This window comes from Staurois parvus, unplaced genomic scaffold (genome assembly GCF_062004578.1).
Source record: "Staurois parvus isolate SC_StPar_1 unplaced genomic scaffold, SC_StPar_1.0 ptg000661l, whole genome shotgun sequence".
NCBI classification, from domain to species: domain Eukaryota; kingdom Metazoa; phylum Chordata; class Amphibia; order Anura; family Ranidae; genus Staurois; species Staurois parvus.
The window spans coordinates 434,125-444,361 of NW_028318457.1; the positions used below are offsets into that span (position 1 = coordinate 434,125).

General features: G+C 45.7%; 1 pseudogene; it reads right to left on the reverse strand.

Moving 5' to 3' along the window:
* Positions 1–5,525: 5,525 nt before the first annotated feature.
* LOC149448723 (U2 spliceosomal RNA) lies at positions 5,526–5,642 on the reverse strand (annotated as a pseudogene).
* Positions 5,643–10,237: the final 4,595 nt, after the last annotated feature.

The window sequence follows — 10,237 nt, forward strand, 5'->3', positions numbered from 1 at the left end:
AACTAGACTTACGGGGGGCCTACAATCTAGTTCGTATCAGGGAAGGTGATGAATGGAAAATGGCTTTCCGTACGCGATTCGGTCATTATGAATACCTGGTCATGCCGTTCGGGCTCTGTAATGCTCCGGCCACCTTCCAACATTTTATAAATGATGTGTTTCGTGATTTCCTTGATGTCTTCGTGGTTGTCTATCTGGACGACATCTTAATCTTCTCTCCCTCACTGGAGGTTCATCGAAATCACGTAATGCGGGTGTTGGAAAGTTTACGCCAACACAGGCTATACGCTAAAGCAGACAAATGCTGTTTCGAACAGCATAGGATCACGTTCCTGGGACTGGTTCTCTCCCCCGCGGGGGTCGCGATGGACCCCCGGAAAGTCACGGCAATCCTGGATTGGCCGATACCCACCGATAAGAAGGGCGTACAGTGTTTTATCGGGTTTGCGAACTTTTATAGAAAGTTTATCAGGAACTTCTCTGGTCTGGTCTCCCCAATCACGCAATTGACTAAACAGGGGATCCGCTTTAAGTGGTCTCCCGAAGCACAAACTGCCTTTGAAATGCTCAAGAAACTATTTACCTCTGCTCCAATTCTCAGCCACCCAGATTCTTCTCTCCCATACGTTTTGGAAGTGGACGCCTCTGAAAAGGCGGTGGGAGCGGTCCTGTCCCAAAGGAATGGCACCAAGGAGCTACTGCATCCTGTAGCGTTCTTCTCCAGGAAATTGACACCTGCAGAGCGAAACTACGATATCGGAGATCGGGAGCTCCTGGCCAAAAAAAAACGCCCTGGAAGAATGGCGGAACCTGCTGGAAGGAGCCACGCACCCCATCCTGATATTTACCGATCACAAAAACCTAGAATACTTGAGGACGGCAAGACGACTGAAGCCGCGCCAGGCGAGATGGGCTCTTTTCTTTTCCCGGTTTTTCTTCCACATCACGTATCGACCTGGCTCTAAGAACACGAAACCGGACGCTCTGTCTCGCATGTTTGAAGACCCCGACGATACACCGAAACCTGACACGATCTTACCTTCTGGAAACTTCCTCGTTCTACAGACGGAACTGCGCTCCAAACTTCTCGACGCTTCCGTGGGATTACCAGCTCCGCCTGGGACGTCCCTCCAGAGCCGCGAAGGGTTGTTTTGGAAGGAGGGTCGGATCGTAGTACCGGAAGGAGTCCAAACCTTGGTCCTGGGCCACTGCCACGACTATCCGATGGCGGGCCATTTCGGAATTACGAAGACCCTGGAGCTTTTGCAGCACTCGTTCTGGTGGCCAAACATGGTCAAGGACTGCGAGCGCTACGTTCAGACTTGTGCTACCTGCCAAAGGAATAAACCCTCCAGAAGCAAGGCCTGGGGATTGTTGCGTCCGTTGCCAATTCCCAAGAGGGCCTGGCAAATGATAGCCATGGACTTCATTGTCGAACTCCCACCATCTCAAGGCTACACTGCCATATTTGTGATTGTAGATCGTTTCTCTAAGATGGCCCATTTCGTGCCCCTGGAAAGGACACCATCAGCGCCAGAAACTGCACGGATCTTTATCAAAGAAATAGTAAGGCTACATGGAGTTCCCCAGGATATAGTGTCAGATCGGGGAGTCCAGTTCACATCAAGGTTTTGGAAAGCCTTGTGTGAAGCATTGGGAATCAAGTTGACGCTCTCGTCCGCTTACCATCCCCAGACCAATGGGCAAACGGAGAGGACCAACCAAGTGTTGGAACAATACCTCCGATGCTACACGTCCTACCTACAGGACGACTGGCTGACGCTGTTACCATCAGCGGAGTTTGCCTACAACAACTCGAACCACTCTGCTACGGGGCAATCCCCGTTCTTTACCAATTATGGTTATCATCCTACATTTCTTCCTGATCTGATGCCTGAAAGTTCAGTACCTGCATCTCAAGATATCTTGAATTTCTTTCCGACCAATAACAAGACAGTTCAGGAGGCCATCGCGAAAGCCCAGGAGGAAAGCAAAAAGGCATTTGACAGGAAGAGAAGAGGGGAACTGATGCTTCAACCTGGGGATCGGGTTTGGCTGGCTACTGCCAACTTGAAGATGCAGTGTCCATCAAGGAAACTGGGACCGAAATTTATTGGCCCGTTCCGAATCAAGCGAGTCATCAACGAGGTGGCTTACGAACTCGAGCTGCCGGAGAACTTCAGGATTCACCCGGTGTTCCACGTGTCACTTCTGAAACCTGCCGAACCGGACCCCTTCCCGGATCGAGAATCCAGACCCCCTGAGGCAGTCACCATAGGTGACCAAGAAGAGTACGAAGTAGAAACGATTCTCAGTTGCCGAAGGAGAGGAGGCCAGACGCAGTTTCTGATAAAGGGTTATGGCCCTGAGGAGAACTCATGGGAACCCATTCAGAATGTTCACGCCCCCAGGCTCATCCGAGAGTTCTTTCGTAACCACCCGCGGTGGAGAGATCAGTGGGGCTCCCGGAGGGTGCCCATAGGGGGGGGCACTAGCGGCGGTTCGCGCTGGGATACTAGCACCAGGTCCCGGCCAGCCACGGCTGACAGGAATCCACGCATGCGCAGTAGGAGCCACGGATGCTCCCTGGGCGGCCAATGACAGCCAGGGGCACGTCCTGGGCGGCCAATGACAGTGCAGGGCGCGATATTTAAAGATGCCCTGCACTGTCACAGATTGCCGCAAGGTCTGATCTGTATCCTGAGTTCCTGTGCCCTGTGATTATTGGCCCGGATTGCTTGACCTCTCTGCCTGCTCCAGCTCTGACCCGGATTGTTTTGACTACGCTGCCTTCTCCTGAATTTGACCCGGATTGGCCCTGACTACGCTGCCTTCTCCTATCCTGACCCCCGGCTTGCTTGACCATTCTGCGGACTGACTACACTACTGACCCTGCGTGTGACCTGACTACTCTCTGCCTGCTGTCTCTGTACCTCGCTGTTCCCCACGGTGACAACCGCCTGTTTACCCTGCCTGGTCCTGCCGGCCTCCTCACATCTGGCTCTCTTCTGGTGTACACACATCCCCGGAGGTTCCCTCTGCCACTGGTGGGATTGCTCAGAGGTCGTGACCTGGTCCTGGTTCTGCTCCAAGTCCATCCCCACCATCAGGGGCCCTGGTGAAAACGCAGACCGGGACTTAGACTCCACGCTTCGGGTAATCCTGTCAAGTGGGCTGCCAGAGGCACCACCTGGCGGATCCATAACACTACCATTCGAATGGATAGAAGAATAGCAAAAATGGCAAGGACTCAGCCAACAATCAGCTCCAGGAAGATCAAAGAAGGTGTAAAGTTACCTGTGAGTACTGTTACAATTAGAAGACGCCTATGTGAAGCCAAGCTATCTGCAAGAAGCCCCCGCAAAGTCCCACTGTTGAAAAAAAGACATGTGCTGAAGAGGTTACAATTTGCCAAAGAGCACATTGACTGGCCTAAGGAGAAATCGCGCAATATTTTGTGGACTGATGAAAGTAAGATTGTTTTTTTTGGGTCTAGTGGCCGGAGACAGTTTGTCATACGACCCACAAACACTGAATTCAAGCCACAGTACACTGTGAAGACAGTGAAGCATGGTTGCGCAAGCATCATGATATGGGGATGTTTCTCATACTACAGTGTTGGGCCTATTTATCGCATACCAGGGTTCATGGATCAGTTTGAATACATCAGAATACTTGAAGAGATCATGCTGCCTTATGCTGAAGAGGAAATGCCCTTGAAATGGGTGTTCCAACAAGACAACGACCCCAAACACACCAGTAAATGTGCAACATCTTGGTTCCAGACCAACAATATTGATGTTATGGAGTGGCCAGCCAAATCCCTGCATCTTAATCCAATAGAAAACTTGTGGGGTGACATCAAAAATGCAGTTTCTGAGGCAAAACCAAGAAATAGAGAGGAACTGTGGAATGTAGTCCAATCATCCTGGGCTGGAATACCTGTTCACAGGTGCCAGAAGTTGGTTGACTCCATGCAACACAGATGTACAGCAGTTCTCAGAAACAGCGCTTATACAACTAATTATTAATTAAGTGATTCAAAGGAAAGCAAAATCTTCAAACATTTTTCAGTTTATATAGTGAATGTTTGAGTTTGTAAAGAATACAAACACTGCTATTTTTTTGAACAGTCTATTATTCACTTTTCTTCAATTTTTTTAGAGGAACAACACAAATTTGATATATTTTTCTTCATGTTTGATTTGGAATAGAATGTGTAGTGTTCCCAATGCATTTGTGTGTATGGAAATAAAAGCTGTTAGAAGGATTTTAAACTTTATTCACTTTTTTCAACACACTGCTATTATTTTGAACTGTACATGATCATTTTGTTTATGTATGTATCATGAATACAAATTGCTATATTTTGCTAAGTGTAGTGAAAAGTGACACTTTGTATTCTATATGCCAATGTGGAGTTTAATATTGTGATTTGTGACACCAGTGCTGGGGGTTATTACTCCAGCCACTGATAACAATGCTGGCAATTTTTATTGCACCCATTGCCACCAATGCTAAAAGTTGATATTTCTGCCACTGACACCAAAGCTAATGGTCAATCCTGCATCCACTAAAACCAATGAGGAGAGTTATTATTGCTGCCACTGACACCGATGGGGAGGGGGGTTATTTTTGTGTCCACTGACACCAGTAAGGGGGATTTTTTTTTTAAGTCCGCAAACGTGCAACTATAACGAAAAAAACCCATAAGTGTTCACAAAAAAAGTGCAAGTGCAAAACACCACACGAAAAAGTGCACTTAGGGGTGTGCTGTGTCCTACCCCTAAAGGGGCTTGGACCGCTTACCCTGATCCCCCGGGGCACGAAGCTCCTGACGGGGACAAGGTTCCCAATTGGTCCTCCTGGCCAAAAGGCCTGGTGGACCACCGTTCCCTATGCCCAGCCGAAGCCGGACATCCAGTACTAGGCAAGGAGGCTCTCCTGAAGAAGAGCCTCCTAGGGATCAGGGGAGGAAGGAACCGTATGGCCACACATTCTCCCCCTAGACTTCAGGGTAGGCCCGAGGACCCACACCCTCCATCCGTGAAAAACACACACATAAGTAAAGTAAAAAGTGACAAAACGTGGGAGTGCATAATAAATAAGATAAAGATAAAGTAAAGAAAAAAATAAAAAAGTGGTACCGTGCCGAATTGTGCACAGACCAGGCCCTGAGGCCCGTAGCAAAAATTGCCCTGGACTTAGCCAAAAGACCTGGTCCTTAGGGCGCTGTGCAAAAAGAAGTGAAAAACAGTGGCCATGTGTCATCTTCACACCGTGGGGTCCCACACCCAAGTGTTACTAGTGACACCCCTGAGAGCGTCTTCCCCAGGGGGCACTGAGTTTGCGGACTTTTTGCGTCCCCAGCCCCTGGCCAGACCAAGGTAGATCCGTCCAAATCAGGAGGTACTGGGTCTTTCCAGTCTTCCCAGAGGAATTACTCCCGGGGCCCCAGCTTAACTCGTGGCGCTCCCCGGTTTCTGTCCCTCCGGTACTAGCCTTCCGGACCCCCATCATACCAGTGAGGGTACTATACAACAACCATCCCCGCAAAGCTAGAATGGTCGGGAGCACCCCCACTGGACACTGATAAGAACAGATACTACACTTGATCTTAGCCAAAAGGCCGAGTAAGGGGGATTATTATAGCTGCCACTGGCGCCAATAATGAGGGTTATTATTTCTGCCACTAACACCAAGGATGAGGGTTATTATTGTTGTCACTGACACCAATGGAGAGGGTTTTTATTGCTGCCATTGACACCAATGGTGAGGGTGTTAGTTAAGTGATTAGGCACTGAGAACGTGAGAAATGTAGAATTCACCTTTTCCTTGTGTAGGAGAACAGCATACATGTATAAGAACAGCACTACAGGAGAGAAAAAAAACTTACTTCCTATGCAGAATATACAAATTTATATAAACACAGATGCTAGTAGAGTGAAGGAAATAAGTATTTGATATCCTGCTGATTTTGAATGTTTGCCCACTCACACAAAAATGATCAGTGAATCGAATGGTAGGTGTATTGTAACACTGTGAGACAGAATAGCAGCATAAAATTCAAAAGAAATGCATGTCTAACAAATTATGCACTGATTTGCATGTTCATGAGGGAAATAAGTATTTGATCCCCTATCATTCAGTAGGATTTTTGGCTATCAGGTGTCTTTCATACAGGTAACAAGCTGAGATTAGAAGTAGTCTCTTAAAGGGAGTGCTGCTAATCTCATTTTGTTACCTGTATAAAAGACACCTGTCCACAGGAGCAATCAAACAATCAGATTCCAAACTCACCACCATGGCAAAAACCAAAAAGCTGTCCAAGGATGTCAGGGACAAGATTGTAGACCTACACAAAGCTGGACTGGGCTACAAAACCATCGCCAAGCAGCTTGGTGAGAAGGAGACAACAGTTGGTGCATTCATTTGCAAATGGAAGAAACACAAAACAACTGTCAGTCTCCCTAGGTCTGGTGCACCATGGAAGATCTCACCTCGCGGAGTGTCAATGATCATGAGAACAGTGAGGAATCATCCCAGAACTACACGTGAGGATCTTGTCAATGGTCTCCAGGCAGCTGAGACCACAGTCACCAAGAAAACAATTGGTAACACACTATGCCGACAAGGATTGAAATCCTGCAGTGCCCGCAAGGTTCCTCTGCTCGAGAAAGCACATGTCCAGGCCTGTTTGAAGTTTGCTACCGAACTACTGAATGATGACTGGTTGAAAGTGTTGTGGTCAGATGAGACCAAAATCAAGCTCTTTGGCAGCAACTCAAATCGCCGTGTTTGGAGGAGGAGGAATGCTGCCTATGACCCCATAACCATCATCCCAACTGTCAAACATGGTGGTGGAAATATTCTGCTTTGGGGGTGTTTTTCTGCTAAGGGGACATAACAACTGCACCGCATCAAAGAAACGATGGACGGGGCAATGTACCATCAAATCTTGGGTGAGAACCTTTTTCCCTCGGCCAGGGCATTGAAAATGAGTCGTGGATGGGTGTTGCAGCATGACAATGACACAAAACACATGGCCAAGGCAACAAAGGAGTGGCTCAAGAAGAAGCACATTAAGGTCCTGGAGTGGCCTAGCCAGTCTCCAGACCTTAATCCGATTGAAAATCTGTGGAGGGAGCTGAAAGTTCAAGTTGCCAAATGTCAGCCACCAAACCTTAATGACTTGGAGAGGATCTGCCAAGAGGAGTGGGCCAAAATCCCTCCTGAGATGTGTGCAAACCTGGTGGTCAACTTCAGGAAACATCTGACCTCTGTGATTGCCAACAAGGGATTTGCCACCAAGTACTAAGAAATGTTTTGAGAAGGGGATCAAATACTTTTTTCCCTCATGAACATGCAAATCAGTACATAATTTGTTAGACATGCATTTCTTTAGAATTTCTTTCTTGCTATTCTGTCTCTCGGTCTTATAATACACCTACCATTCGATTTTTAGACTGATTATTTCTTTGTGAAAGGACAAATATGCAAAATCAGCAGGGGATCAAATACTCATTTCCTTCACTGTATAAAATGCACTATTTATCTTTCAAAAAGTGTTTCACAGTGCTAAACCTTTCATCCAATTTCTAAATTGCTACATTTGTAAACTTCAAAAGAATAGTAGTGCTTTTTTTTGTATAATTCTTTAAGAGAGTGTGACAAGGGTGTGTGTCCTATGCCTACATAAATTTGCTAATAGGTGACCCTCAATCCCATCTCATAAAGTTGTGAGGTATGTGGTATCCCTGTTGGAGATGTGGAAGAACCGCAGGAGCTATACTATGTGGCATTGCTAACCCCACCCCCCCTTCCATACTAGGTTAATTTTCCTCTTAAGGGACCTTTCACATGGGGCAGATCCATTTTGCTCAGCATGGGATTTGTAGGCTGAGAGAGGAGCGGGCGGATATCAGGTCGCTCTGCTCAATGGGCAATCATATGTAAACAGATTATATCCAACTGCTCTTCAACATGATCAGACGGAGAGTAACAGATCCACTTCTGTTTGTTTTTGGTGGATCAAACTGCAGATAGGTGGGTGTAAACAGACACAAGTTTGCTTACATCAGCCGCTCTATAAAGAAGAATGGAGGGTCCAATCATGTTTGCCTGAAAGACTGACAGGCGGACCCATGTGAAAGTGGCCTATCCTTCTCTTACCTGGTGTGCTTGGTTGAAAGCAAATAAAAAAAACTCACCTGCCCAAGGAATCCAGCATTGTTCTACAATAATCTGCAACAGTAAAGAATGGCTATCTCCTATACAGATGTCAACAGGAGGCTAGCTGTCTCTTCTGGGTCCAAGAAGCTCACCATCACCGATGACGATCCACTGTACATGCAGAGTGTATTCTACACAGCCCTGATGATTTCTGGGATGTGTAACTTGGGTATCTCAGGAGACTTCGCATAGGGAGAGGATGTCATTCTCGCCTAAGTGAGAAAGGCAGAACCAATCTGACAACCACGCATGTGCAGTTGCATGCCCTCATACACTCACTGGCTGCCTTTGGGGACACGCACCTGCACGTGGATGCAAGGAACACCTGTGACCCCTTGCACAGGTGTAAGGATAGGTATACCCATGTGAATGAAGCCTAAACGGGAGTAAAGGTCCACTTTGAGAGGTATGAAGATGGCAAACATTATATTACTACATAGCAGAGGTAGGAAACTCCTAAGCCCTGTAAAGCTATAAAAATAATGTTCAAGGCTAGGAAATGTTCCAGAAATGAATATGCTGTTTCACTAAATAACACTGTTTTTAATATTAATCAATTTGTACTATAAAAGGCTTTGACTGACACTAATGTGTTTATCGAAAATAAGAAATATTTTGAAAATATCCGTGCACATATGTGGTTGATGATTCATCCACAAAATTTCATATTTAAATGTAGCTGAGAATCTGCAAGATGTATAAATATAGGTCTGCCTAAATATGATTCACATATTAAAGAGAACTGGTAAATACTGCACTCAGTTTTGTTAAGGTATAATATTTTATTTCTGTTGCCAATATTTTAGAAATTCTAGCATGATTCATCCATATTTTGAAACTAAATGAAGCTTACTCCTATTATTATTAAAACATGCTTGTTACCCACCTGCCAACCACCTGCCGTACTTTTATGGTTGACGGGCAGCAGCTACAGACAAAGAGACGTACCAGTATGTTGATCTGCCTGTACTAACCCAGGGGGTCGTACTGCGCAACCCAGCCGTGATGGCTCTCTCCAACAGATTCTGCAGAATGCGATTCCTGGTAATTTGGACCCAGTCACAATGCTAGCAAAGCAGTTATGAATCATTCTGATAATATTACAGCTTTGCTTCTGTTCCTGGAGAGCTGTGATTGGCCCACAGCTCTCACATGGTACATGGGCCAATCATAGCACCCTGTACCATGTGATTAGCTGGAGCCAATCACAGATAACTGTATTTTGAACTATCATGAACGTAACCTATTCATGATCGTTCAAAGCAAGCATGAGATTGCAGGAACAATAATCTTTGCAAAGTGCAAAAAAAAAAACCCTTTCCCCCAAAGAAATACAATTTCACTATGGTAACATTGTACTACTCTGATGAAAGCATTTTTTTTAACAAAAAGTAAAAAAAGGAAAATAATGTTAAAAAAAAGAAAAGAAAAATATTGAGGGGAAAAAAAGAAGAAAAAAAATAAAATACAGACTTTTTTTGAAAACTTTTTTTTTAAGGTTGTGGGTTTTGTTTTGTTTTTAACTACTTGCAAACCACCCATCCATGCTGGCGAACAAAGGCTCTGGGCAAAGCAATGTACCCTTACATCTCTTTCTATCTCTGAGTGTGAGCGCACATCCGTGACTAAAAGCACTACATTTTACACACATGCGTTAGATTAGCACATTTAACCCTTTGATTGCCCATATTAACCCTTTCATAATCCTGTCACCCAGTCAGTGCCATTAGTACAGTGTCAGTATGTAGAATTTTTCACTGATCACTGTATTACTGCCACTAGCAACATCAGAAAGTGTCAGTGTCAGCTGGCACCACTCCCAGTCAGGGTCAGCTAGTATTAGATTGCCTGCACACTATTGTACTCACGCTATAGGTCACTGATCACCGCCATTACTAGTATAGTATTTGTATGGATCAATATGATAGCAAGATCAGCCCCGTTCGATGTCAACACTAGTGTTTAGCTGCTGTTTTTCACAAAAGATTTGTATCAATTGATTGTG